Source organism: Podarcis bocagei, assembly GCF_964188305.1.
Source record: "Podarcis bocagei genome assembly, chromosome: 4".
NCBI classification, from domain to species: domain Eukaryota; kingdom Metazoa; phylum Chordata; class Lepidosauria; order Squamata; family Lacertidae; genus Podarcis; species Podarcis bocagei.
This window is the reverse complement of record NC_138128.1, coordinates 27,434,296-27,461,888: the sequence shown is the minus strand read 5'-3', so window position 1 is coordinate 27,461,888 and position 27,593 is coordinate 27,434,296. Positions and strand designations below refer to the sequence as shown.

Here is a 27,593-nt window from a genome sequence, read left to right as displayed (position 1 = left end):
CCCCAGGAGCCCCGCCTCTCCTGGCCTTAAGGCGAGCACTCCTCCTGGGAGAGACCAGTTCCCTTCGCCTCTCTGCCCTAAGCCTCTGCAGTTCAGGAGAGGCTGAAGGGTTACTGGGCCCCGGGGGAGGCTCGCCTGTAGCCACTGAGTCCTCCAGCACCTCTGGGGCCAGAATGGTCTCACCTGGTGCCTGCCCCTGAGGATCTGGCACAGGTGCAGGCTCCTCAGCATCTAGGCCTTGCCCCAGTTCAGCCGGCCCTGGAGGCGGGGACTCCTGTGCCGGCTGGGATTCCTCCGGTTCACTCTCAGACTCGGAATCCCAGGCCATCACAGTCGCACTGGTTGATGATCTCCGGCGGGTTAGGGACAAAGGTGAGAGCTGTTTCCTAGTTCTGCTGGATCTCCCAGCGGCATTTGATACCATCGACCATAACATCCTTCTGGACCGTCTTGAGGGGCTGGGAGCTGGGGGTACTGTCATACAGTGGTTCCGCTCCTTCCTCCTGGGCCGTGTTCAGAAAGTGGTGGTGGGGGATGAGTGTTCAGACCCCTGGGCTCTCACTTGTGGGGTGCCTCAAGGTTCTGTCCTCTCCCCCATGCTTTTCAACATCTACATGCAGCCGCCGGGAGAGATCATCAGGGGGTTTGGCCTGGGTGTCCATCAGTATGCGGATGATACCCAGCTCTACCTCTCTTTTAAATCAGAACCAGTGAAGGCAGTGACGGTCCTGTGTGAGTGTCTGGAGGCGGTTGGAGGATGGATGGCGGCAAACAGATTGAGATTGAATCCTGACAAGACAGAAGTACTGTTTCTGGGTGACAGGAGGCGGGCAGGTTTGGAGGATTCCCTGGTCCTGAATGGGGTAACTGTGCCCCTGAAGGACCAGGTGCGCAGCCTGGGAGTCATTTTGGAGGCACAGGTTAAATCCGTGTCCAGGGCAGCTGTGTACCAGCTCCATCTGGTACGTAGGCTGAGACCCTATCTGCCCGCGGACTGCCTCGCCAGAGTGGTGCATGCTCTGGTTATCTCCCGCTTGGACTACTGCAATGCGCTCTACATGGGGCTACCTTTGAAGGTGACCCGGAAACTACAACTAATCCAGAATGCAGCAGCCAGACTGGTGACTGGGAGTGGCCGCCGAGACCATATAACACCGGTCTTGAAAGACCTACATTGGCTCCCAGTACGTTTCCGAGCACAATTCAAAGTGTTGGTGCTGACCTTTAAAGCCCTAAACGGCCTCGGTCCAGTATACCTGAAGGAGCGTCTCCACCCCCATCGTTCTACCCGGACACTGAGGTCCAGCACCGAGGGCCTTCTGGCGGTTCCCTCACTGCGAGAAGCCAAGTTACAGGGAACCAGGCAGTGGGCCTTCTCAGTAGTGGCGCCCTCCCTGTGGAACGCCCTCCCACCAGATGTCAAAGAGAACAACAACTACCAGACTTTTAGAAGACATCTGAAGGCAGCCCTGTTTAGGGAAGCTTTTAATGTTTGATGTATCACAGTACTTTAATATTTTTTTTGGAAGCCGCCCAGAGTGGCTGGGGAAACCCAGCCAGTTGGGCGGGGTATAAATAATAAATTATTATTATTATTATTATTATTATTATTATTATTATTATTATTAATGAAGTATTGAGCGGTGCAGAGTGGCTACCACGACTTTCACATCTGAAGAAGGCCTCTCCTTTTCACAAGCTGAAACATCTGTGAGCAACCACCACCAGAACAGCAACAACAAAGTAAGACGCAGGAAATGAAAAACAATTACATGGTATTAGAATAATTCAATTCCACCCAAGGGGGAAATAGAGATATGGGATAAATTACCAGGATTGGCATACAATATTGCATTCAAAGCGGTAAGAAACAGGTTTTGAGGAGTTACAAAAACAGAAGAAGAAAACCAACCCCTGCCTGGTGTGTAAATAAGGGACTTTCTTTTAAAACATTATAATCACATATTTTATGAGCCCAGGGAGAGGTTAATTAAGGCCAATGGAAACAAAAGTCAAGTGAGAAGGATTAGGGCTGCCACTATTCCCTCCCATTCTCTTCTGAAAATTGGTGAAGAAATGGTGACAAAAAGGAGAGCAGTAGGTGGGTAAGATGAGAGGATGGGAAAGGCAAAAACCTGTTGTGTCACTAGAATCCTCAAGTTCTTCCTTCTTGCTAAGCCACTTTTCAGTGTAATCAAAGCAAGGCAGCATGGACTGAATGTTGCTTGAAAAAGAATACATACCTTTGTGTGTCTGCCTTAATACTGCTAGTCCCAAGTATTTGTGCTGGTAATATATTATGACAGTATGATTATGCTTCTGATAAATAATATGTAAACTTCAGTGTTGAACTGTCCATGAAGAGCTCTCAATAGATTAAGAGCTCCCAATACAGGTGCTGTTGGCACTCTCATTACAAACCTCTGCACCAGTATTGAGAGCCTCAGTACAGTGTTAGGAGTAGGTTGGCTTCAGTTGTCAAAACATCAGAAACTATCATCAGCAAGCAATTTCTGGACATGATCAGAAAACAATACTTTCTTTAGTTCCTTGTGTTTATTAATGGTTTATTGATCATTTTCACAGGGCAAACAAGACCTCTAGCAACATTACTCCTCTAAGCAGTCCCTCCACAGCTCCTCATCCACCCAGATATAACCCACCATTAGTCCTTTTGGTCATTTGGATGTGTTGTGACACATAACTTTGTTGCCTTGAATGCACGTCACATTTGCAAGATGTTTGGTACAAAAATGTGACGATACTCTGAAATCGCATAACAGAGAGCCTACAGCTGAGTTTATAGCATTGGATTTGTAATTTGGAAAGGAGATTATGAATTATAGTAGGGTCAGTTTACCCATAACTAAACCGAGCAGCCATTTGTAATATTTCTTTTCAGTTCCACCGTGTCAATGTGAAATTTCAGTGATAAGAATTTGAACAATGGACATGGACCCATCTCAGTTTCTGTCGCCCTTATCTGGGCTGTTTTCAAGAGTGGCTTGAGGGAACATGCTACACATGAACCACTGAAACTAAGCTCTGTATACTGCCTGAAGGGTAGATCACCTTGAATCAGAGGTGAGGTCCAGGAGCATAACAAACAAGGCTGGCTGTATCTAGTGCAGCTAGAAGAATTGGTGTATAAATAGACTACCTCCTTACATATTCCAATTGATGGGTATTTTAGTCGCATCTTATAGAAGCCAAACATTCTTTGGCTATGGGGAACTCTTGGTAACTTTTAAATAGATTCTTTAACTAAAGCTATTGCATTTTGTCTGTAGAATCTAGCACACAAAGGCCCAATTCATGTCTCTTCATAGAACCTAACAAAGCATAATTATAAAAACTATTTATTTAATGCATTTTCCCACTTCTGGTTCAGCCTAGTATGTTGCAGTTTTTCCCACACTACAGTACTGAAGTCTCTTCCTTGCCATTGGTTTCCTCGACTGAGCCCATCTGTTGTAGTTGGACAAATAGCCAAAGAGAGAGAGAGAGAGAGAGAATTTGTTGTCATATCCTGGATAGCCAAACATAAAACCAACTCATTCTCTACAATCCATTAAATAAATTTTGAAGGGAAGCCTCACTTACACCTATTTCCATGTGTCAAGAGAAATGTTTATATGGTTTAAGGTGCTCATTAAAGTTCCCAATGTATGCTCAGTAATTAGGGCTACCAGCCTGTTAAATACATCTTGGTTGATTAATCAATTAAGTCTGCACTCCTAAGCATGCTTACCAGGGTGTAAGTTCTGTTTAGCTCAAAGTGGATTCCTTCAGGGTAAGCATGATTACAGTTGGTGTTCAAACTTGCACATAAATACAACAAACAATGCATACATCTTTTGCTCTAAGATAATGAACATCTTTACTGTAGCAGCCGAAAAGGAGGCAAGACCTCAAATCAGTGCAGAAATAACTAGGAAATCTTAATGTTGTTGTTGTTGTTTTGTTGTTTAGTCGTTTAGTCGTGTCCGACTCTTCATGACCCCATGGACCAGAGCACGCCAGGCACTTCTGTCTTCCACTGCCTCCCGCAGTTTGGTCAAACTCATGCTGGTAGCTTCGAGAACACTATCCAACCATCTCGTCCTCTGTCGTCCCCTTCTCCTTGTGCCCTCCATCTTTCCCAACATCAGGGTCTTTTCCAGGGAGTCAAGGCTTCTCATGAGGTGGCCAAAGTATTGGAGCCTCAGCTTCACGATCTGTTCTTCCAGTGAGCACTCAGGGCTGATTTCCTTAAGAATGGATAGGTCTGATCTTGCCTTCCATGGGACTCTCAAGAGTCTCCTCCAGCACCATAATTCAAAAGCATCAATTCTTCAGTGATCAGCCTTCTTTATGGTCCAGCTCTCACTTCCATACATCACTACTGGGAAAACCATAATTTTAACTATACAGACCTTTGTTGGCAAGGGGATGTCTCTGCTTTTTAAGATGCTGTCTAGGTTTGTCATTGCGTTTCTCCCAAGAATCAGGCATCTTTTAATTTCGTGGCTGCTGTCACCATCTGCAGTGATCATGGAGCCCAAGAAAGTAAGCAGGAACCGGCAAGCCACTCCAGTATCCCTGCCAAGAAAACTCCATGGACAAAGACAACAGGAAATCTTAATAGAATGTATAAAATGGCCAGCACATTTTGGTTTGCGTTTGCTTCAGGGGGTTGAACTAATCACCCTAGGGGTTCCTTCCAGCCCTACAGTTCTATGATTCTATGAAAATAATACTTGCTGAGGATGTTGAGGGGGCATCAAGTCATATTATTTTGGCCCTTTAAAAGTTGTAAAGTAAAAAAGAAAGCACTCGGCATTTTATCCCTTCCACTGAAGTGTTCTACATAAGGAAGTAAGGAAAGCTTACTGGTTCAGGCCAACAGCCCACGTAGCCCAGCATCCTGTTCTGACAGTGGCCAACCAAATTCCTATGGGAAGTCCGAAAGCAGGTCAAGAGTGCCACAGCATTCTCCTCACTTGCCAGCAATGGCCATTCGGAAGTATACCACCCTAGCAGTGAATGTAGAGCATAACCATTGTGGCTTATAGCTATTTATAGCCTTGGGTAAAGGTAAAGGGACCCCTGACCATTAGGTCCAGTCATAACCGACTCTGGGGTTGCGGCGCTCATCTCGCTTTACTGGCCAAGGGAGCCGGCGTACATTTTCTGGGTCATGTGGCCAGCATGACTGAGCCGCTTCTGGCGAGCCAGAGCAGCAAACGGAAATGCCGTTTACCTTCCCGCCGGAGCGGTACCTATTTATCTACTTGCACTTTGGCGTGCTTTCGAACTGCTAGGTTGGCAGAAGCAGGGACCGAGCAACGGGAGCTCACCCCGTCGCGGGGATTCAAACCGCCAACCTTCTGATCGGCAAGTCCTAGGCTCTGTGGTTTAGACCACAGCGCCACCCACGTCCCTTATTTATAGCCTTAGCTTCCATTAATTTGTCTAATTCTCTCTTAAAACCATCTAATTTGGTTATCATTGCTTCTTCATATGGGAATGAATTCCATAGTTTAACTGGATGGTGTGCAGAAATGCTTTCTTTTTACTTACATGTTTTATCCCTGGTTTGAAGCCTTCTTATTTTCTCACTTATGTTATGGTTCTCTCTCTTTCTCTTGCTCGGTCATCTTAGAAAAGACCTGCTCTCCTGTGTGTGAGAGGAGAGGTTTAATGAATCAGTTCCTCAATAAACACTGCAGTTCTGTACAAGATTTCGCCACCCAATTTTGGGCATTTTCCCCTTTGCACAGCACCTCCCTGAGACACAAGACTACTCTGTTTGGAAAGGGTGCAAGGAGCTCCAAGAGGAAGGGAAAGATTGGTTATAGACACTGCTTTCTACTTGCTCAGCCATTGGATGCAAGCCATAGAGAATAGCTTGTAAAACCATTTAAGCTCAATTGTGCAGACCAAAGATCCAAAGACCCAGCCCTGCATTGCATTGTCCACTGTGGCCAACGAAATGCATCTCTAAAGCACACAAACAAGGCTGTAAGGCTATGTGCCTCCCTTGTCATTGTCCCCAGAATGTGGAAGCCTGACTAGCCCTGGCCATTGCATAGAATGAGGGAGCTGCCTCAGGTGGAAGATGCTGGATGGTTGGGGCTGCTGGCAAGGTGTTAGAGGATGGGGGTAATAATGATGATGATGATACTGTGGAATATCTGCCTGTCCGGTATGTTTCCTCTGCGCAAAACCTCTGTGCAGAATGTCTTCAGGCAGTAGCAGAGTTGAGCAGCGGTTGCCTCCATGTGAGAAGATGGAAGGAAAAGTCCACACACTGTTCTTTCTCTCTAACAGCGTTTATTTACAAGCAAAAAGTTCCACCCGAACTCAGACACATCTCTCTCACTCTCTGCGAAAAGTGAAACTAACTTGGATGGATTTCAACTTGGATGGAAACTAACTTTTTCAGCATGGATTTCTGAAAAATAAGTCATGTCAGACTAACCTGATCTCGTTTTTTGACAGAATTACAAGCCTGGTAGATGAAGGGAACGCAGTGGATGTAGCCTACCTTGATTTCAGCAAGGCATTTGACAAGGTGCCCCATGATATTCTTGTAAAGAAGCTGGTAAAATGCGGAATTGACTATGCTACCACTCAGTGGATTTGTAACTGGCTGACTGACCAAACCCAAAGGGTGTTCATCAATGGTTCCTCTTCATCCTGGAGAAGAGTGACTAGTGGGGTGCCACAGGGTTCTGTCTTGGGCCCGGTCTTATTCAACATCTTTATCAACGACTTGGATGATGGACTCAAGGGCATCCTGATCAAATTTGCAGATGACACCAAACTGGGAGGGGTGGCTAACACCCCAGAGGACAGGATCACACTTCAAAACGACCTTGACAGATTAGAGAACTGGGCCAAAACAAACAAGATGAACTTTAACAGGGAGAAATGTAAAGTATTGCACTTGGGCAAAAAAAATGAGAGGCACAAATACAAGATGGGTGACACCTGGCTTGAGAGCAGTACATGTGAAAAGGATCTAGGAGTCTTGGTTGACCACAAACTTGACATGAGCCAACAGTGTGACGCGGCAGCTAAAAAAGCCAATGCAATTCTGGGCTGCATCAATAGGAGTATAGTATCTAGATCAAGGGAAGTAATAGTGCCACTGTATTCTGCTCTGGTCAGACCTCACCTGGAGTACTGTGTCCAGTTCTGGGCACCACAGTTCAAGAAGGACACTGACAAACTGGAACGTGTCCAGAGGAGGGCAACCAAAATGGCCAAAGGTCTGGAAACGATGCCTTATGAGGAACGGCTAAGGGAGCTGGGCATGTTTAGCCTGGAGAAGAGGAAGTTAAGGGGTGATATGATAGCCATGTTCAAATATATAAAAGGATGTCGTATAGAGGAGGGAGAAAGGTTGTTTTCTGCTGCTCCAGAGAAGCGGACACGGAGCAATGGATCCAAACTACCTACTGTCATGCCTAATAGCTACTGATAAACATATCTCTGTTAATTTTGCCACATGAAGAATTCTGCATGAGTTGAGTGGGGGGAATAGCACAAAAGCTACTGGGTGGGGGATGATTAACTTAAGCAAGCATTTCTCAGAATTGCAGGAAATTCTAACATGATGTTCTCACAACTGGTAAATGACTTCATCTGATACAAATTAAACTGAAAGGCATACTTAGAAAGCCCAGTCAGCTTAAATTATACGATTGTCGGATACAGATAATGAAGTGCAGGTTTCCTTCCCATGATGTACGCTATAGGCAATGAGCATGGAAAAAGAAAGAGAGGCATCTTTGATTACAATACACAGCTACTGTTAAACCATAACCTGACTACCTGGGATTCATTTCCAACAATAGCTGCCTGGCTGTTTCAAACTTTCTACTTTGCCCTGATGCTATTAAAAAACATTCTGGGGCCAGCTGCCAATAGCAATGAAATGGGACTAATTGTATCTTTATCTCATGCATAATTAATTAAAAAATATTGAGCTTCTAATTCTGCTCCCAGTGGAGCCAGTTGGTGCGTTGCCATTCAAGGGAAACTGACTCATGCTCTCAACGTTTCAATTATATCTTCCTAAGCCTTCAGTTCAGAAAGGAATGGAAAGCTTCTTCTATTGTTGTTTGGCCAAGTCAAAGTAGTGTTACATGTTCAAGCACTTGCAATGCTTTTTTCGTCCACAGGCCTGCATAACTGCTTGCATCTACTGTAGAAATTTTACTTATCCACGCCTTTGCTACAGAGTTTACCTCCAATGCCTGGGTTGACTGGAGTGGGGGCGGGTGGCAAACTACTTGTGAGATTAATTGCATGATGACCAGGTCCACTGGCTTTGTTGTTTTTCATTTGGTTAATAGCTATACACAACTCTTCCAGATTTGGAGATACTGCAAGCTCAACTCTAAGTTGTTTTTGTGGAATTTGTGAGGGGACCTCAGCAGCTACAATAGGATCATCACCCTGATCCTACACTTTGTCAAAGGGAAAATCCCCACAGGAATAGAAATCATATATTGAACAGATGGAAAGCTCTTTAATCCGAGTAGGCTGAAAGCAAAGGGTAAGGTTACCATAACTTCTGACATAGAGCTTCATTATGCTGATGACAACACAGTGTGTGCATAGTCAGAGGATGACCTCCAAACCATCCTAAATACCTTCACAGAAACTTACACAAAGCTTGGTCAATCGCTCAACATCCAAAAAACCCAAGTGCTGCACCAACAAGCACAAAACAACCCTTCTGCAGCGCCACAAATCCAACTTAATGGTGTAATGTTGGAATGTGTTCCCTTCTCCTACCTGGGCAGTTATCTTTCCACAAGGGTCAGCATTGATGCCAAAATCCAGCACTGCCTGAGCTCTGCGAGTGCAGCTTTCTCCTGAATGAAGTGCAGTGTTTGAGGACTGGAACATTCACAGGGAAACCAAAATGCTTGTTTAGAAAGCTATTATACTACCAGCCTTACTGTATGCTTGTGAAACATGGACCACTTATAATAGCCATCTCCAACTTCTCGAAAGATTCCATCAATGGTGTCTCTGAAAATTTTTACACATCACTTGGGAAGACAGATGAACTAATGCCAGTATACTGGAAGGAGGAAAGATCATCAGTGTTGAAGCAATGATTCTTCAACATCAGCTTCGTTGGACTGGTCATGTTGTGTGGATGCCTGATTATTGTCTTCCAAAGCAACTATTCTATCCCGAACTTTAAAATGGAAAGCGTAATGCTGGTGGTCAACAAAAGAGGTTTAAATACTCTCTCAAGGCAAATCATTTTTTAAAATGTAGTAGGAACACCAACAACTGGGAAACACTTGCCTGTGAGCACTCCAATTGGAGAACAGCCTTTACCAAAGGTGTCATGGACTGTGAAGATGCTGAAACTCAGGATGAAAGGGAGAAATGTGCTAAGAGGAAGGCACATTTTGCAAACCCTCACCGTGATCAACTCCTACCCAGAAACCTATGTCCCCACTGTGGAAGGATGTGTGGATCCAAAATCGGCCTCCACAGTCACTTATGGACCCACTGTTCATGGAAGACAATCTTACTCAGTCACGAGTGATCACCAAAGGTGAAGAAGAAAGTCCAATAAAAGAATATTAGTGTTATTTGATTATCAAGAATAGTTCCAGATTTGTCAGGCTTGTGGTGAGAGTTGTCTTAGAAATGATGCTCCATTGTATATGTAATAAATCAAATCATATTAAAAGTGTCAAAATCTCAAATTATGCATAATTTTCTCCATTATTGCTACATTCCAAAGTGAGTAGTACCAAGTGTCCAGCATAAGATTTTGGAACTTGGGAGCTAATTGAGACCTGGGAGATTCAATAATAATGAAAATCAGCAAGAAAATCCAACATTTTCCAAGATGGATAAATTATGATTGCTTTCTTCTCTGGAGCTAGTGCCCTAGATCAGTTGGACACCTGAACTATTGGGAATAAAAAATACAGACCTGCAGACACTTTCTAAGGCCAAGCTAAAGACTACCATTTGCTTTTCACAGGGAAGATGATGGGGGGGGGGAGGGAGGGAGAGAGAGAGAGAGACAGGACATAGGGGCTACAGTTCTTAAACCAAAACATTTTATTGCCATACTGAGCTGCGAAAGTGTAGAGAAACATAAACCTTGGGTATCTGTCAATGCTAGATAATATATACTAAGCATCTGCCCAGGATAACATTTCACAGTGTGTTTGAGGTTTCATCCCATGTGTCCATTTGTCATTATTGTCCATTTCAGAGCTGGTGGCAGGTTGTTACATAGCATGATGCTATTCCTGTAGTCTCTTTCCTTATTCCTAGGGTTAGGCGCGGTCTTTCCTCATTGCTTTTTAATGGAAAGTCTTTTATCATTTCTGGTAATGTGAGCAATTATCTGCTCCTTCATATTTTTGATACTGGAAGACAGTGATTATTTTCCCCTGACAGTTTTTCTTTGGTCAGATTTTCTTCGCAATCTTCTCCATTTGTTGTATCTTTTCCAACAATCAAATACAATCCCCATGCTTGTTTAAACATTCCTCGAAGAGTCTTCCCCGGTTTATCATATATTTTATCTACTCATTTTGTAAGTTGATATCTTAGTATTCTGTGCTTAAATATGATTTTTCAAAGATATTTATCATTCCAACAACAACAGCAACAAAACACATTCATAAGTAGTATTCATTGAGATGGTCCAAAATCTTAATACTGAGGTAGAGAACCTGTGATCTTTCAAGTGTTGCTAAACTACCAACCTTGTCATTCCTGACAGGTGATAGTGGTTGGGACTGAAGGGAGTGCAGGACAGTAATATCTTTTCTGGAAGGTCATAGGTTCCCTACCCCCACACTAACATCTGAAAATCCATATCCATAAGGCCAGTTGACACAAAGCAACTAGAACAAGGGGCTGGTTTACACGCTAACCCAGCTTTGCATGATGAAAGGGCACCTAATGGAAACTTGTTGGGTGCTCATGTTATGTGAAGGCCTGCATGCATTATGAAATGATGAGTTCAGTTTTGCTCTCCTGATGAGTTCAGTTTTGCTCTCTGAGAGTCAGTGTGGTATAGTGGTTAAGAGCGGTGGACTCGTAATCTGGTGAACCGGGTTTGATTCCCCTCACCTCCACATGCAGCTGCTGGGTGACCTTGGGCTAGTCACACTTCTCTGAAGTCTCTCAGCCCCACTCACCTCACAGAGTGTTTGTTGTGGGGGAGGAAGGGAAAGGAGAATGTTAGCCACTTTGAGACTCCTTTGGGTAGTGATAAAGCGGGATATCAAATCCAAACTCTTCTTCTATATGGAGAGGAAAGGCTTATATTTAAATGTATAAAAGTCTGTTTATATTAACTGTAGTGTTTACTCCTATACCAAAAGGTCTGCTGTTGTAAAATTGAAAGCATCTCAGCACTGTATATTATGCGCCCAATGGAATTTTGTGATGGGAGGTTGTTATCACAGCAAACATATACAGATCTATATGTTCATTCCATGTGACAGTGTATGAAGCTTGTCTTCCAATACACATATAGACCTCCATATACAAAACTGCAGCACCAAACCAAGGCATAAAAAAGGTTTTCTTAAAAAAAAAACCACACAGGGAAAAAAACTTTGGCATTCATGTCAGTGATTTTGTTAATGGGATCTCAGAGAGATCCTTTTATCTCCCTTCAGCATCAAATAAATCTATTTTGCTAAAAGAACTCCTGAAAAGAATTGGCCGTGATTTTACAAGACCCCCACATGGGTGTGGGGTTTTTATTTTGTAGTTCCTTGGTGTGCGTTTTCTTTCAGGTGCAAGCAAGGCTTAAGATGTGCCGAGGACATCATTTGAAGTTGAAATGCAAAGAAAAGAAAAGGAAGCCAACAACTGTAGTTACGTAGTGTCAAATTCCTGCCTCTGACTACATAACATATTTCCTTTCCACAGGAGGTAGTTATGACAAATTAGAAGTCTGAAAATTTTCTGATGGTGTAAAGGCTCCAGCTGTCACTGGGGAGATAGTGATCAGATTTCATAGCTGCATGGTCCCACGGCGCCTCTAAGAGTTCCATATGGTCATCCAAATGTTACAACTGAAGCCCACAAAACAATCCTAGGATGACTTTTTACTTACAGAAGATAAAACTCGTGTTCAATGAACTTAATAAACAAATTGCTCTTCATTGGCTCACTGAAAATCAGCACCTTAGGAGCCACTGTACAGCTGTTCCTTTCTTTGAATATGGAGCAGAACTGACCAGGTTGGCTCTAACTTCTCTCTCTCTCTCCTTTTGCACAACTTACATAAGGGAGCGTGGGCTTTTTAAGTGGCTGTGCTATGAATAATTAAGGTGTGTATATGTATGTGGTGATAAACAGCAATTCCTCAAGCCACTTCCCTTTTAGTTTAGGTTTTTTTCCCCTGAATACACCCCTCTTAAATTCTTAATGCCATCACAGTGGACGGTGACTCTTTCGTTCATGTCAAAGACGTCAGCATCAGCCTTGCACAATAACAAATGACAGATGAATAATTTATTGATCCTTAAATGGCCGTGTCCTTGGATGTATTTCTTATAACTAATTTGCTTAGAGAGACATCTGGCTCATGGAGATAGCATCTGTTTTAAAGAAGGTCAGTATTATATTTTAAAATTAAAGGCAGAAGAACATAATCTTTTATTTGTTATGCTTCCCTGCTCCTCTACCCTAGGAACTCAGTTAATTCTCATTCAGTTCTGCCTACTTATTTTTTATAATACCAAATCAAAAGATGTGCAATCTGTTGTTCAATCTTGAGACCATAATAAAGAAGCCCATTAAAGATGTGCTTGCAATGAATGAATACTTGTTAGGTAAAGGGGGGTGGGGTGGCCATAATGAGCTTTAGGTAAGATGCATTTTAAAGTGCTGAGAAATATCAAAGTATTGGTATATTCAAGGTGGGTGCCCTAACACAAATATCAAATATTTGAATTTTTATTTAATATGTTTTGAATGAGTGACCTCTAACCTATGTCATACTTTGGGTTGACTCATGGACAGAAATGGATTTCACTCCAAGTCCATTGACTTCAATTTTAAAGATGACTTATGTTGGATATCACCCAAAGTTGTGGCTGGGGCTTTTTAGAAAGATCTTTGTCTACCAAAAGCTCTCTTACCCATGATAGCTAATCCAAGACCCATATTCAGCAGCAGTGGGCTTCTCAATGCCTAATGCCAGAGACAAACAACAGAGCATTCTTGCTGGAACCCTATTAGTAATGCGGTCTGCTTGTTTTATTCCTGCCTTGTTCCAGGTGCTCGAATATTGGTTCCCTCTTATAAAATAAATGGGAAACCTGGGATAGAAATTATAATTCTTTACACATTATCTGCAATGTAATCCTATGCATAATTAAGCCCCAGGGTGTCCAATAGACCTTACTTCCTTGTAAGCATGTAGCACATTCCTTAAAATAGCTACATATACATTTTGTTTTGTTAATATTCCCACATTTGGTCAGCAATACCAATATGTTGCAGTCTTATTATCTTTCCCATATTTTAAAGGACAAACCGGGGCTTTTTCTCTTCCTCCCCCTTCTCTATTGCCAACCATTCTGGCTCATTCCAAACAGAGCTTGACAGAGAAATCTTATTTCAATTTAATCCTAATTATATATTATCTCAGATGTTTCCAACACAACTTAACTACTATTTACTATCCATGCAAACTTTGTATTTAATGTCGGGAGACAGTGTAATTTTTTAACCCTCTGTGCCGAGTAAGAAAGCACCTCTCAAATTCATGGTTCACCTTGCAGCACTCATAAAAACATTGAATTATTCGAGGATTAATGGAGGTGGTTCACAATTAGGCTGAAGTATGATCTGATGTCATCATCTCAGTATGATGATATACATTTTGATGCCAAAGCACCTGTTGTTTTGGAAGGAAGCAGCTGATATCATTATCTACTCAGCCAGACAGTCCTGTTTCCCGCTGCTTAAAAAATTATCCTAAGGGTTACCTAAGTTGGGGTAATACAGCATGAACTTTTCCTTACTCGGGACAGGAACATAAAGACTTTACAAACAATCTACAGAGGCATATATATATATATATATATATATATATATATATATATATATATATATATATATATATATAAAATTTATAATCTCCATTGATACCTTCCATATTCAGTAAGTTGTTATTTCTTTCCTTCCTTCCTGTTTTGTTTTGTTTTTAACAACACATAAATCATGTGAGTTGAGTATAAAAATCCTACATCTCTTTCCCCTTCCATATAGAATAGCCATATCAAAAAAAGTAATCTTTGAACAACAGTCTCTGCTACAGTATGTCTGCTGACTGCAATGATATTACTCTGGCGTAAATAGTCCAAAGACTGTGCTTTAATTCTTCCTGCATGGATTTCTCTCTATAGATGTGAATTTGTAACACTTTGGACACAGTGGACTGATTTGGATGTCAGAAGAAAGTATGTTTTTTCACCATTTTCACTGGGGTTACAGCACACAAAAGCCCACCCCACCCCCCAAAGCTTCTGCTATTGCCTGCTCAGTCACAGTAGGTTCACTGGATAAATTTAATAAATGACATGCTATGTTTATAACTTTGTGCCTGCTCATGGTCTGTGTACAACATCAGGATTTCATTGTATAATTTGCATGGATATGTTCTGGTAATCCCAAAATATCCTGTGTCTTTACAGTCATGGGAAAGATGTTAGGAGACGCAGGAAGGTCATTATAAATGATACATTTCCAACATATACGTATTCCTGCCTTACAAACAAAGTATCTCACATCCAATAAATTAGATGCAATTTGGGCCTGCTGTAATTTCATATGTTATGCATAGCATTTTGATTTTCTGGTCTCTGCTGAAATATTCAAGCAAGCCTTTTTAGAAAATAGATAAGTATGAAGCTCAGAAATCTAATATTTGGACATTTCTAACCTCCTCACCACCTCTCATGCATACCTCCACATCTGAATACCTCAGGCACTCAGATTTCTTTCCCCTATTAAATAAAGTAGGAGTCATGTAGGAAAAAAAGAGAACAGAATTTAGAAAGATAGCAGAGATGATCTCCAGAGAAATAAAACGTTTCAGAAATGCTGATGCTCCCAGCAGTTTGCCGAATCCCCATCTCAGGGGATGGCAACAAAAAATATTGAATCACTACCATAAAAATAATAAGGATAACTCAGTTGTCTACAGTGGGCTTGCATTTCCGTAGCATTTGCAGCAATGGAACTGATTTTACTCAGAGTGTGTGCTGTAGACTTAAGCTAGGATCACAACATTTCACTATCCTGGGACTGATAGTTCTCTAAAGGAAGTCAAGAGTCAACAACCTCATCAAACTAACATTCCTGGGCAAGTGACTATGACCTGAGCTCTACTCACTCAGTACCCTCCACACATAGGTCTAATGCATGGAGGGTAGAGTGGGACTATACACCTTGTGCCCCATTACTTATAATTCCATGCCTGGCCAGCTCTGCTGTTCTCTAAGATGTCTGATGGCTGGACTCATGAATGATCCTCTATGTCAGTGGTTTTCACCCTCGCATGCCTTGAATGATGGTCAGGGTAACACTGGCCTCTGTCCCTCTTTCTTTCCCTCCCTCCTCTGATGCCTTCTCACGTCTCTACCTCCCAAAGGCTTATGTGGTTGTTTGTTGCCCTAGCTACAAGCTCCCCAGGGACGCGGGTGGCGCTGTGGGTTAAACCACAAAGCCTAGGGCTTGCCGATCAGAAGGTCGGCAGTTCAAATCCCCGCGACAGCGGGGGGGGGGGGAGCTCCCATTGCTTGGTCCCTGCTCCTGCCAACCTAGCAGTTTGAAAGCACAAAGTGCAAGTAGATAAATGGGGACCGCTCTGGCGGGAAGGTAAATGGTGTTCCTGTGCGCAGCTCTAGTTTGCCAGAAGTGGCTTAGTCATGCTGGCCGCATGACCTGGAAACTGTACGCCGGTTCCCTCAGCCAATAAAGCGAGATGAGCGCCACAACCCCAGAGTTGTCCATGGCTGGATCTAATGGTCAGGGGTCCCATTACCTTACAAGCTCCCCAGGTGAATGGTGTCTCTGGGGCTGGTCAGCAGGTGCTGGTTGCCAGGAGCTGAGGTGGCCTCGGAGTAAGCAAGCAAGTGGGCAAGGGAGCCCAGCCAGCCAGTCTGCCAGCCTTTGGTGTTGGGAAGGGACAGACAAGTCCTAGGTTCCTGTGAGGCAGTGTGAGGAGGCACCACTCTTTGGGGTGAAGGGGGCAGCAGCAGTGACTGCCTGGAGGACTCCCAAGGAGAGCAGAGAGGAGAGGAAGCTGAGCGAACTCTCCACAAGGGAGGGTGTTGGAAAAGGGTGAGAGGTTACCAGCTCTGCAAACAAAGGGTGACATAACTGGGCTCCTGAGCCCCTCAAAGAATGTAGGCACAAAGAATGTAGTTGGTCAAGGGAGCCATGGACTCAAAAAGGTTGGAAACCTCTGCTCTGTGTGCTCCAGATCTCAGTGCTGTGCAATCCAAGTTTCTGACTGTATGGAGAAGCTTGTGTGAGGATAACTGGCTCCTACTTCAGAACATAAGAAAAGCATTTCTAGATCAGTCCAAAAGCCTATCTAATCCAGCATCCATCTACATACTTTTGCCTTTGACCTCACATACATTTTGATCCTGACCCCATCCATTACTGGCGTGTGCCCACTGAAAAGTTACCCATGTGGGAATGTGGTCCTCAGCCTAATAAATGGTCTAACCCATATTATTGCTACCATATAAATTATAATTAGTTACTAAATTAATTTTGTAATTAATTACAGAGTGGCCCAATGCAACTAGCTGTAAGAATGTGGGATAATTATTATACAGAAAGCTACCAGTTCTATCACTGACCAGTTCCAACAAGAAAATTGGGGTTATACTTCCCCATTCCTGGCTTCAAAGATACAATTTGAACTTGCAAAAAAGAAGAAGATATTTCATGCAATCTTTCCATTTCACTTCTGAATATCAAATTCTGCTATACTATGGACAAACTAGCACTCTTCTCCACCTCCCCAAAAACCAAAAACCTGTCTGAGAGCCTGCAGTTTGGGGTAATTTGGTGTATAGTTCCTTGCTATTGTCTACCCACTGAGCACTGTTTGTGCCATTTGAGGCTACTCTTAAGGCTACTGGAGTATGTGAAAAAGCAGTACAATTGATGTGTGTTTAACTGAAGTACCTTCCAAAATCCCACATTCTTGCAGATTATTCTGACAGAAATCTGAGTCCCCATTTCCACATGGGGCCTGGATTGTGGACTAGACTAGCAAATTCCTGGGTGGGAAATCAAATTACACAATAAACCAAATGCTCGAGGCTAATAAAACATGAGCCAGTTAGATTACTTAAGCTAAAGGAAGCTTTTTCAAAAAATGTATTTAAAATATTTTTGTGCTGCTGCTTTTAACATGGTGGTGGTGATCCACCCAAGGCGGCACACAATTAAAATACAAAAATAAAGGCATTAAAAGCCAGTGCAAAATAAACCAGATACATCCATCCCCAAAATTCCCAAACACGGTGCATAATTACAAATGAACACCATCAACAGAATGTATTTTGTGATTTACTTTTCTGTATTCAAAGTTTAAAAGGGTATTAGTTGTGATTATACATTTCACCTAACAGCCCAGTCTTATGCATGTCTACTCAGACTCACATCCCATTACATGAAATGGGCCTTACTCCAAGAAAAGTGGGTGTTAAGTTGCAGCCTATGGACCTAACATTTTGCTTTGTTGGCATGGCAAGTCCTGTATAATTGTTTTAGTACTCCTGTTTTATGTCCTCTATTTTAATTCTTTCATTATGCTTGGAGTGGGCACTTGAAGCAGAAAAATACAGGTAAGCTGATACCCTTTCATTGCCTTAAGTCTCACTAGTCCGTGTGTAGAAACTATTTTCCTAAGACCAATTCTGTGCAGCTCATAAGCTCAAATGAACCAAAGTTTCAGCTAATAAAAAGCTCATGTTGTATCATGTTTTTGGAAATGTATTATTCTTCAGCATACAGATTTCGTTGTTGAAGCCTGCTTCAGTGTGCAATAAGAGTGGTCTGATGGCAAACACAGGGTCTTAAAACTTTTATTTATGTTTTTAGCTATGCGTGAAAATTGCAAAGTGAATAAAAATTCACTTCTCCTAGACCACAAGTAACCACCACCCTGAACAAATGCTTCAACACCTATCTAGTTATAATGCAACATGTATTGTTTCGGTACACAATACAGATGTTTTCTGTTATTATATGGAGATGATGTAATGATGGTTAAGTATGTGTTTGCACTATAGTCTCGGCATGAAATCATTATGTTTAACTTTCCTGATTATTTCTTCACTGAAAGTGAGGATGTTGCTTAACTCTGATTCCTTTCGATGAGAGGCCATTGAAAAGACTCTTCTGGAGATGGAAAAAATCACTTTGGATTGGATAGCCTTTATTCTTTAAAATATAAGGAAACCAATCAGGTCAAACACACATTACTAGTGGTTGCAGGAGATGAGAGAAAATGGGAGAGGTGGAAGGTAGAAGAGATATTTCAAGCAGTCTAACCTGGTTAAAAAGAACCTTCTTATTTCATCTTCATTATACGAATTTTCAAATTATCAGAGAAGTGTGAGGTTCAAATTTGCCCCTCCTTATTCATTCAAATGGGTTCCTGCAAATTAATTAGCTTCATTTCTTTAAAAATAAATAAATCTCAGGGTGGCATGCAAGAAAATATCAGAACAAAAATACACTGAAACCCTCAAATATACTGTACTACTTTTTTAAAAATGCAAAAATAAGTCAATAGAAGTCATCACTAAAAGCTGGGTAATTTTTAAAAAATGAACATTGACACATGGCAAAACTTTTCTCCCCAATTGCATAACTAGACTCTTAAAACATCAGAACATCCTAGCCAATAGCAATCTGCAATCCTTAGGCTCAAAGTAAGTCAACAATTAGCAGCCACAGAGGTTCCCCAAGGCTCCCTCAACCATCCATTTTGTTCAAATTGTTCCAGAAATTTGTCTTGAAAAGTGTTGGAAGAATACTACTTATTGAAAACCGCAAAGTCAAATGGAACATCATTTTTGTCCCCTGGGAATTTGAAGCCAAGATATTGATAACTTAACTTGGGAAAGCTGGGCATATTTGCATGAAACAACAATCCTATTTATATAAGGGAATAATATTTAACTGTATATGAATTTTTAAAAAGAGATCTGACCTTGGAGCACAATAAACTGCCTTCAGGTCGAGCTATTTGTCCATCTAGCGCCAGTAAAGTCTCCTCTGACTGGCAGTCGCTCTCAAAGGTCCCAACTGAAGCCGGCCATATTGCTAGAAACTGTCCTCTCCCTTTAGGCGGAACATAGGACACAGGAAGCTAGACTAGGGTTGCCATATTTCAAATAGTGAAAATCCAGACAGAAAAGTTGTTGAGCTTTTTAGCTTTTTTCAGTTCGGGCAAGCTTCTTTCCGAAATCTACCCAGAGACACCTGGGATTGAATTTGGGACCTTTTGCATGCAAAGCATGTCCTCTGCTCTTGAGCTTTAGCCCTTCCCGGGTTGTACAGATGTACAGGTTTGGTGCCAGAAGAAAAAGACAAGTTGAGATACAGACGTGAGCAGAAGGTGGTCCTGCTCAGCTAGGAGACCCACAGGGCATCTTGCTGAGGGATCTGGACTTTGCACAGCCTCCACAGCAGCCATTTGTGAAGGTCTATGAGCAGCGATCTGCTTCCACATGTGGATCACACACGCCTGCTTTTTTAAAAACAAAAACAAAGCCATCCTTGTTGAAAACAGGTAATGCGTTGTTAACTATTCACACTCATGCATCTTCACATGAACTCCTATGGCTAACATCTCCCTTGAATGCCCCACAAGCATCATTATGAATAACTTTTACACCACCATATTCAGAGGAGAAGAGATGCTCCCACTGACTTCAGTTGTGTTAGGGCCGGACCCATTGTCTGTCTAGATAATTTGAAATGAGATTGGACAAAGCAATTCAGAATAGACTCTAGGGTGTAATTTCACATTAATGAGGAGCCTAGAAAAGATTGCCCTCCCAGCCGTTTTTATCACTAATTTCTTCAGTTCTATGGACAAAGCATGCCTTTTATTGGACGTGGAGAATATAGTAATAGAATTTGTTCTGCATTTCAAAGACGACTAATGTGCCAATTTTTCCCTCTTTTTAGAATAATACATTTCAACTCAACGTATTAATGGCCAGCTTTCACATTCCCTTATTTATAATGGAAAGGTCTTTAAAGGCTATAATGCAAAATAATTGTTAGGCTTTGGCCTTAAGCATATATTGCAGAGCATGAATTCCTCACAATCAAAGAGGATTTTATATTTATTATTATATATATATATATGGGGTTTTCTTAAGGATCCCTGGAGAAAAAAGAAACTTAACCATCTGAGAAAACCTCAGGCGCACGTGTAGTGCCATCACTGCCAAAAAACCCTGTGGCTTACAAAACAAGCCAGCTGCTCCTCCCGGAAGGATTTCATCTATAATATTTTGAACCGTGTGACAGCCTATCACAACTCATGTTTTGCCTTAAGGTGTATGGCACTGGCAGAGCAAACAACCAGTAAGAAAGGAGAACAGAAAACGTCGATTTCTAATGCAGTGCAGGGAGGACTTTTATCTTTTTATCCCCTGGATTTGAAAATAGCTTTTATTTTACCTGCAGTCAATGGGCACAGATGGTACTAGTAGAGTATTCTGCCATAATACACATATTAATTTTCTGCACACATCGCTACCCGAGTGCATTTTTTTCTCCTGTTGAGTCTTTGGTGCTACTCATGTTTGTGCCTTGACATAGATTTGAAAATTAGGTCTGTAATTGACAGTTTCAGTGTAAATGTTGAAGTTGCCATTCCTATATAGAAATCAATTGAATTTACTTCGAAGTAAGTGAATCTTGCAGGAAGGGATCAATGGGTGTCCTCAATCCAACAATTTCCTTCTGACGAGATCTAGCTCCCAAATACAGGAGCTGAGAATCACTGGTGATAGGATTTTGCAGTGACAAAATTAGGGAAGAAAGATCCCACAAGACAGAAGGAGGAAAACACATTTTAAAACCCCTGGACCATTTTTTTAGGGCCACATGCCAGCGGTGTGTGGGATCGGGGATAAAAATGGATATCAAGGCTGGAGTCAGATGCAGGTCAAAACAAAGAGGTAGAGTGAGTTGTCAGTGAAGTTAACTCTTTATATTCAGTGAAATGGCATGCAACTCAGCAACACTTCCCAGCAGGTCTTGCCCCTATAGAGCAGTTGCCAGGACTGAAGGTCCCTGCCTTCCAACCCTCCTAAGGTTCTTCCTCTCCTGGACGTTTCCTCAGCAGTGTCAACTGCGCCTGTGCACCTCTGGTCTCTGTTCTGCCTTCCTCATTAGGGAGGCCAGCAGAGAGGGAAGCTTGTCACAACTGGAGGGGGAGACTCCTGAGATGCTCCAGCATTCTCTTGACCCCCCCCCCTTCTGCTTCTGCCTTGGAGTCTGAACTGTTCACTGTCACAGGTTCCTCCTGATCGCTAAACGCTATTGTCCCTTCAGTATCCTGCATCTCTTCCCAAGCTTCCCCCTCTGACCTCCCCTCAGTGTACCACCACTAATGCCCAGGTTCTGCGCCTCCTCCTCCCTTCCTCCCTTGGAGTTGGCCTGGTTGGTGCTTCCCACCACTCCTCATCGTCCAGCCAGTCCCTGACAGTGGAGCGATGAATAGAAAAGTATAGTACAGTAGGGTAGTTTCTTCTCTCTCTCCCTCTCTCTCCTGTAGCTTCCTTCCAGACAAGAAAGAAGTGTTAATACAGTTCAAGGACACGTTTCATTCAGGCAAAAACACATGGAGCACAAAGCAGGGCCAGTGAAGGAAATAGTTTGGGGACAGGGCGGTGTGAGGAGAATTGTGAGGGCCAGATAAAGATGCCCGAAGGGCCACATTTGGTACCTGGTCCTGAGAGTCTCCACTTCTTTAAGCAGAGGCTTGACAACCATATGTCAGGAGTGCTCTGATGGTGTTTCCTGCTTGGCAGGGGGTTGGGCCCAATGGCCCTTGTGGTCTCTTCCAACTCTATGATTCTATGATTCTATGATTCTGTCACAAGAGGTTCAGTGCTATTAGATACAGTATGAGCTAAACAAGCTATAGCTTGAGGCCCCCCCAAAAAATTAAAGGGAAAAAACTGGATGTATATTTCCAAAATATAAAATAAAAAACAAATAAAATAAAACCTACATACAGCAACAGGGGCAAACGGCTTTAGATACCTATTAGGTCCATAAATTACCATATAGCATATATTCAACACAAAAAACAACAATTTGTTGTTGACAAAGGACAGCTGGACATATAAAGGGCCCCATTACCTTCAGTAGCTTAGGGCCTCATCAAACCTAAATCCAGCCCTGAGTAGATACCTGACTATTTACACATATCTAAACTGAATTAGTGTCAAGAACAGTGAAGGAATACCTTGCCTTTAAAACCTTTTGGAGATCTTGTAGATCATTCAGGAGCAAACTATACCCTACGTTAATCAATGATTTGCCCTTAAGTGCAACCTTTTTTTTTCTTTTACAAATTCCAAAGTGGGGTGTATGTTCTAGACTTGGAAGGTTTAATCCCTTACCGAAGCTCCTGTTGTTTTCACCCAAACACAATAATGATTCATGAAAGAAAATACTGCACATAAAGAAAATACACATGATAAATGTAGGACGTAGTTTGGCCCTAAACCTCATCTTCCTGCCCACTCCATTGCTAATCACTCTCAAAATGAAGATAATAAAGAAGTAAACCCATGGGACGGGTACTCCCATTGAAGTTAATGGGAGTTGTTTCTCTCATGCAAATAGCTGGCAGAAAACCCCCAATCCAAATTGGGATCACGGGGAGGGGGGAAGGTTAAAGAATCACCCCACTCCTGCACTTAAGGGATTTATGTAATGTGTAGTTCGGCCTTCTGCCTCCTCTCCCCATCTGCCCCACCATCACCAATTATTCTCGAAATGAACATTACTCAGCTTCCCCTTGGAAATCTACCTTCTTTAAGCGAACAAAGAAAAAGATACAGTGACCAATTTGTGTTCTTTCATGCATCTATATTTCTACCTATGTTCTGCTGGTTCAGTCTGATCTGTCCCAGTGATGGGGCCTGCACCACAGCCATTGGCCAAATAGGCAGGCAAGCTGTGATCCATTTCCCATGCCTGGGTGAAGCTGAAAAAGGTTCAGCCAAGCCTGGGAGAACTTCTTGCCTCCAGCATGACCGCCTGATCGGGGGGGAGGGGGGCATTGTCACCATCCTGCAATGGTGCCCAACCTGGTTGTAAGCGTCATTGCACAACAGATGAACATGTACGAACCGTTTTTCAAAATTTTCTTCTCTTCCTTCTTTATGTTTCCACCTTTATGTTTCCCTTATTTTTATTCAATTGTTGTTGTTGTTTAGTCGTTTAGTCGTGTTTAGTCGTGACCCCATGGACCAGAGCACGCCAGGCACTTCTGTCTTCCACTGCCTCCCGCAGTTTGGTCAAACTCTTGCTGGTAGCTTCGAGAACACTGTCCAGCCATCTCGTCCTCTGTCGTCCCCTTCTCCTTGTGCCCTCCATCTTTCCCAACATCAGGGTCTTTTCCAGGGAGTCTTCTCTTCTCATGAGGTGGCCAAAGTATCGGAGCCTCAGCTTCAGGATCTGTCCTTCTGATTTCCTTCAGAATGGATAGGTTCGATCTTCTTGCAGTCCATGGGACTCTCAAGAGTCTCCTCGAGCACCATAATTCAAAAGCAATTTTTATTCAATACCCCCCAATTGTACCTGAGGCTACTACCACCCCCTGGATTGTTCAAGCGACCCCCAGGAGGTGGTATCACCCACTTTGAGAAACACTGCTCTAGAGCAGTATCTTTTTATACCAGTTTCTCCATTTCTTTCCTCCTTTATTAATAGCCCCCACAGGACAGCTGGAAAATAAAATACCATTAGGAATTTTTCAATGTACCGGTATGTATATATAATAATTGGAGACCTTACTGGATGGAGACTGAGGGTTCTTCATGCATTGCTCCTTCCACTGGAGGCTTGGCCCCATGGTATATCCACAGGCACAATCGTAGTGGCACAAGGGTGTTTGTTATTTGCGTTTTCCATGCAGCAGCTGAGGCCTTTTGGGGGGTCATAATTCATTAGCCCTAAAAGCTATATCAAGTGTTGCAATTGCTATGCATTGCAGACGCAAGCCTATAATATACCTAGTTTGGAAAGAGAAAAATAATACATTAGGCACTTGTGATATCTTTATGTATAAGTTTGGGAATCATTAAATAGCTGTCATTCTTTCTTCCTCCTCGGCATCAATTACTCCACTCTGGTTTTACTTACTCTACTCTGTATAATGAGTCCCTAGAGCATGTTTCATTGCGGGAGAATGAACACATTCTTCAGTTGCGGTCAGTGGGATGTGGTTAATTTGAAATCACTTAAACTATTATATCTGTCAAGCGTGGTTATTTTATTTTCAATTCACATCAGTGTTTTAGTATGCATGTCGGTTACTGGGTCAAACTGCCAAATTAATTTCAAAGTATTTGATGGGAATGCTCTTTATCACTGTCTTTAGACTCCTGTTGAAACTTAATACAAATGTATTACAAGATACATTTGAAGCATTCTACCTGAAACTATTGTATTTATGAGCAAACAAGGGAAAAAAGCTGCATAAATGAAATCTAAATTTTTATTCACTTTAGACATACCATTTAACAGGGTTTACCTAGATACCTATAATGAAATACAGAGGCTAAAATATTAATGAATGAGAAATATGACCGATTCCTGCTCAGAATGCTGTAACACATAGTCCAGCAGTCGTTCAACTTTGTGTTTTGACTACATTGGGTATTGTCATATACCCTGAATTTGCCCTCCAGATTAGCCCAATGTGAGACTTTCTGAGCCCAATTTTTGCACCTTACAGTAAACATATTTCCAGGTGGCAATTAGGTGGTGGATCCTGCCGTTGTTTTCAGCTTCTTTCTGCGAAAACCTAGAGCAAACTAATCACCTGCCCACCATCTGATTGCTACCTTGTTGCATGATTAGTGAATTCGCACAGCATGAAATTGGTCTCTGATAGTCCAAAGTGGTGAAAAGACACATCATCACAAAATCAGCCTTCAATAATCACAGAGCCGCTGGTGGCCAAAAGCACTTGGTATTGTTGTTTTGTTGTTTTGCTTTTTTTAAAAAAAACACCTAACTTTGCAGGTCTTCCTTCGCTAGGTAACAGTGGCTAACATGGTAGACTAAACAATCTGGCTAGATTTGGGACCCCCTCCAAAATACCTGTGACTGTGCACCCACTTACAAAAATGTGGTGTTGCTGGGTCTCACCTGTTTGAGGAGTAAAGCATTCCATGGTTTGATAGTGTAGGCTGCAGACACCTTGCTGAAGCTAAACATGTTTGGGTTGATGAATACCTGGACTCTCAGTTTTGCCACAGAGGACCACAAATCTATGCTTTCCTCACAGGGGCCTGAGCTCTGAAGTACAAGAAAGGTTTGGCATGGCTATACAGTGGTACCTCAGGTTACATATGCTTCAGGTTACATACCCTTCAGGTTACAGACTCCGCTAATCCAGAAATAGTACCTCGGGTTAAGAACTTTGCTTCAGGATGAGAACAGAAATCGTGCTCCGGCGGCACGGCGGCAGCAGGAGGCCCCATTAGCTAAAGTGGTGCTTCAGGTTAGGAACCGTTTCAGGTTAAGAATGTACCTCCAGAACGAATGAAGTACTTAACCTGAGGTACCACTGTATATTTAAGATGCGGAGCAAAAGTGACATCATTGCCATCAACATTATCTAACACAATTTGTCCTGTGAGAAGGAATGCAAGAGAGAGATAGAGAGATAGGGACGTAGGTGAAGGCAGTACACCAGATGCCTGCTTCTGTTCTAGTTGAACTTTCCCTTTGTTGACTAAGGACCACCTGGCACCAGCTGCTCTGTGAGAAAGATCAGATGATCTAACTCTGGCTCTAGTGCAACTGGTTCCTTTTCATTTTCTTTTTTTAATTTCAGCATATGCTCTTGGCAAGATAGAGATCTACTAAATCAGGCATAGGCAAACTCGGCCTTCCAGATGTTTTGGGACTACAACTCCCATCATCCCTGACCACTGGTTCTGTTAGCTAGGAATGATGGGAGTTGTAGTCCCAAAACATCTGGAGGGCCGAGTTTGCCTATGCCTGTACTAAATCATCACCAAATGGAAACTTGTCTCCAGAAGCTAAAAAAATGGAAACTTCTCTTCGTCTCAAAATGGAAGCTTTTCTCTTGACGTTAGCCTTGGTGAGGGATTTTTATTGGGACTGCAATGAGAGGAGTGTTAAACCCATTCTCCACTCTGAATGCAGTGCTGCATTTATGGTGCCTACTGCCCCTGGACAGAAGAGATTTGTCACCCCTGTTCTAAAGAAAAACTATTTAGTCAGATGTAAGTCCCAATAAGCTAAGTAGGGCTGATGCTCTATTGAGACTGTGCAGTGTGAAATCCCATACAAATTAATTTAAGGGTGTGTGGGCTTACTCCCAGGTAGGTACGCCTAGGATTGTAGCCTTAAATATTAAGTGAACAAATTGATGAGGGATAGAGATAGTTAAGATAGATATAAAGACAGATGATAGATAGATGATAGATATGCTCACATGTGTATTCTTCCATGTAGAAGGGGCGCATCTTGCTCACTGCCACTCTCTAGATTATGATTATTATTTTAAGAATAATAATCTAATCTCTCCTGCAATTGTGTAATCTGGAGATCAGGATTGTGGGAGCATGTAAGGAGGAACATAAATCAAAATTCCATTTGTCGTGTGCCTAGGTACTGAAAACTACAACTCAAATACTGTAGCTAAACTCAAGTAACCTGTAAGCACAAACCGGTGTTACCCTGTTGTTTTTTAAAGTCCTATTCTGCAAATTCCCAGAACCTGGGACTGAAAACCGCTAGAAGTTAAAGGCACTGAAATACTGGCTTCCCTGTTATTAATGAGGTGTTCCTGTGAAGAATGAAAGAAACCACCAACAGCCCTTTCATTAGTACGGGGGTGAACATATTACATTAATAAATTACGTTGCTGCATTATGCAGCTGCTGCATCGTCAGATTACAGCAGTATGCTTTACTGCAAACCCATTAACTCTAAATCCACTTGGGTTAGAGTGATGGTATGATCCAAAGTTAAACTGCCGACATATTATATAAGCCTGTGAATAATCAGGGACATGCTCTTTAGATGGGATTATATGTTTAGATGCCTTATCAAAATTACCGAACTGTTCCATTTCTGCAAATCACCCAGAATATGTCATCTTGTGAAAAATATTTTTATCCCCCTTCCCCCCCCCAAAAAAACCCCAGTAACTCAGCATTAGCCATAAAAATATAAAATGTGTTTTACAGAACATCAGCTAAGAGGTATATGATTGCAGCAGGAAACATTTTATCAATGAAAACAGCTTTCTTCGT

At 42.3% G+C, this 27,593-nt stretch overlaps 1 long non-coding RNA gene across 1 annotated transcript in view; it reads right to left on the bottom strand.

Moving 5' to 3' along the window:
• Positions 1–27,593, bottom strand: part of LOC308585174 — a 345,848-nt gene that overhangs the window by 115,438 nt on the left and 202,817 nt on the right. Inside the window, exons 5-6 of the long non-coding RNA XR_014007113.1 lie at positions 5,563–5,659; positions 4,147–4,593 (exon numbers count right to left, since the gene is read on the bottom strand). This is a non-coding gene — a long non-coding RNA (uncharacterized lncRNA). The remainder of the gene's footprint in view (positions 1–4,146; positions 4,594–5,562; positions 5,660–27,593) is intronic.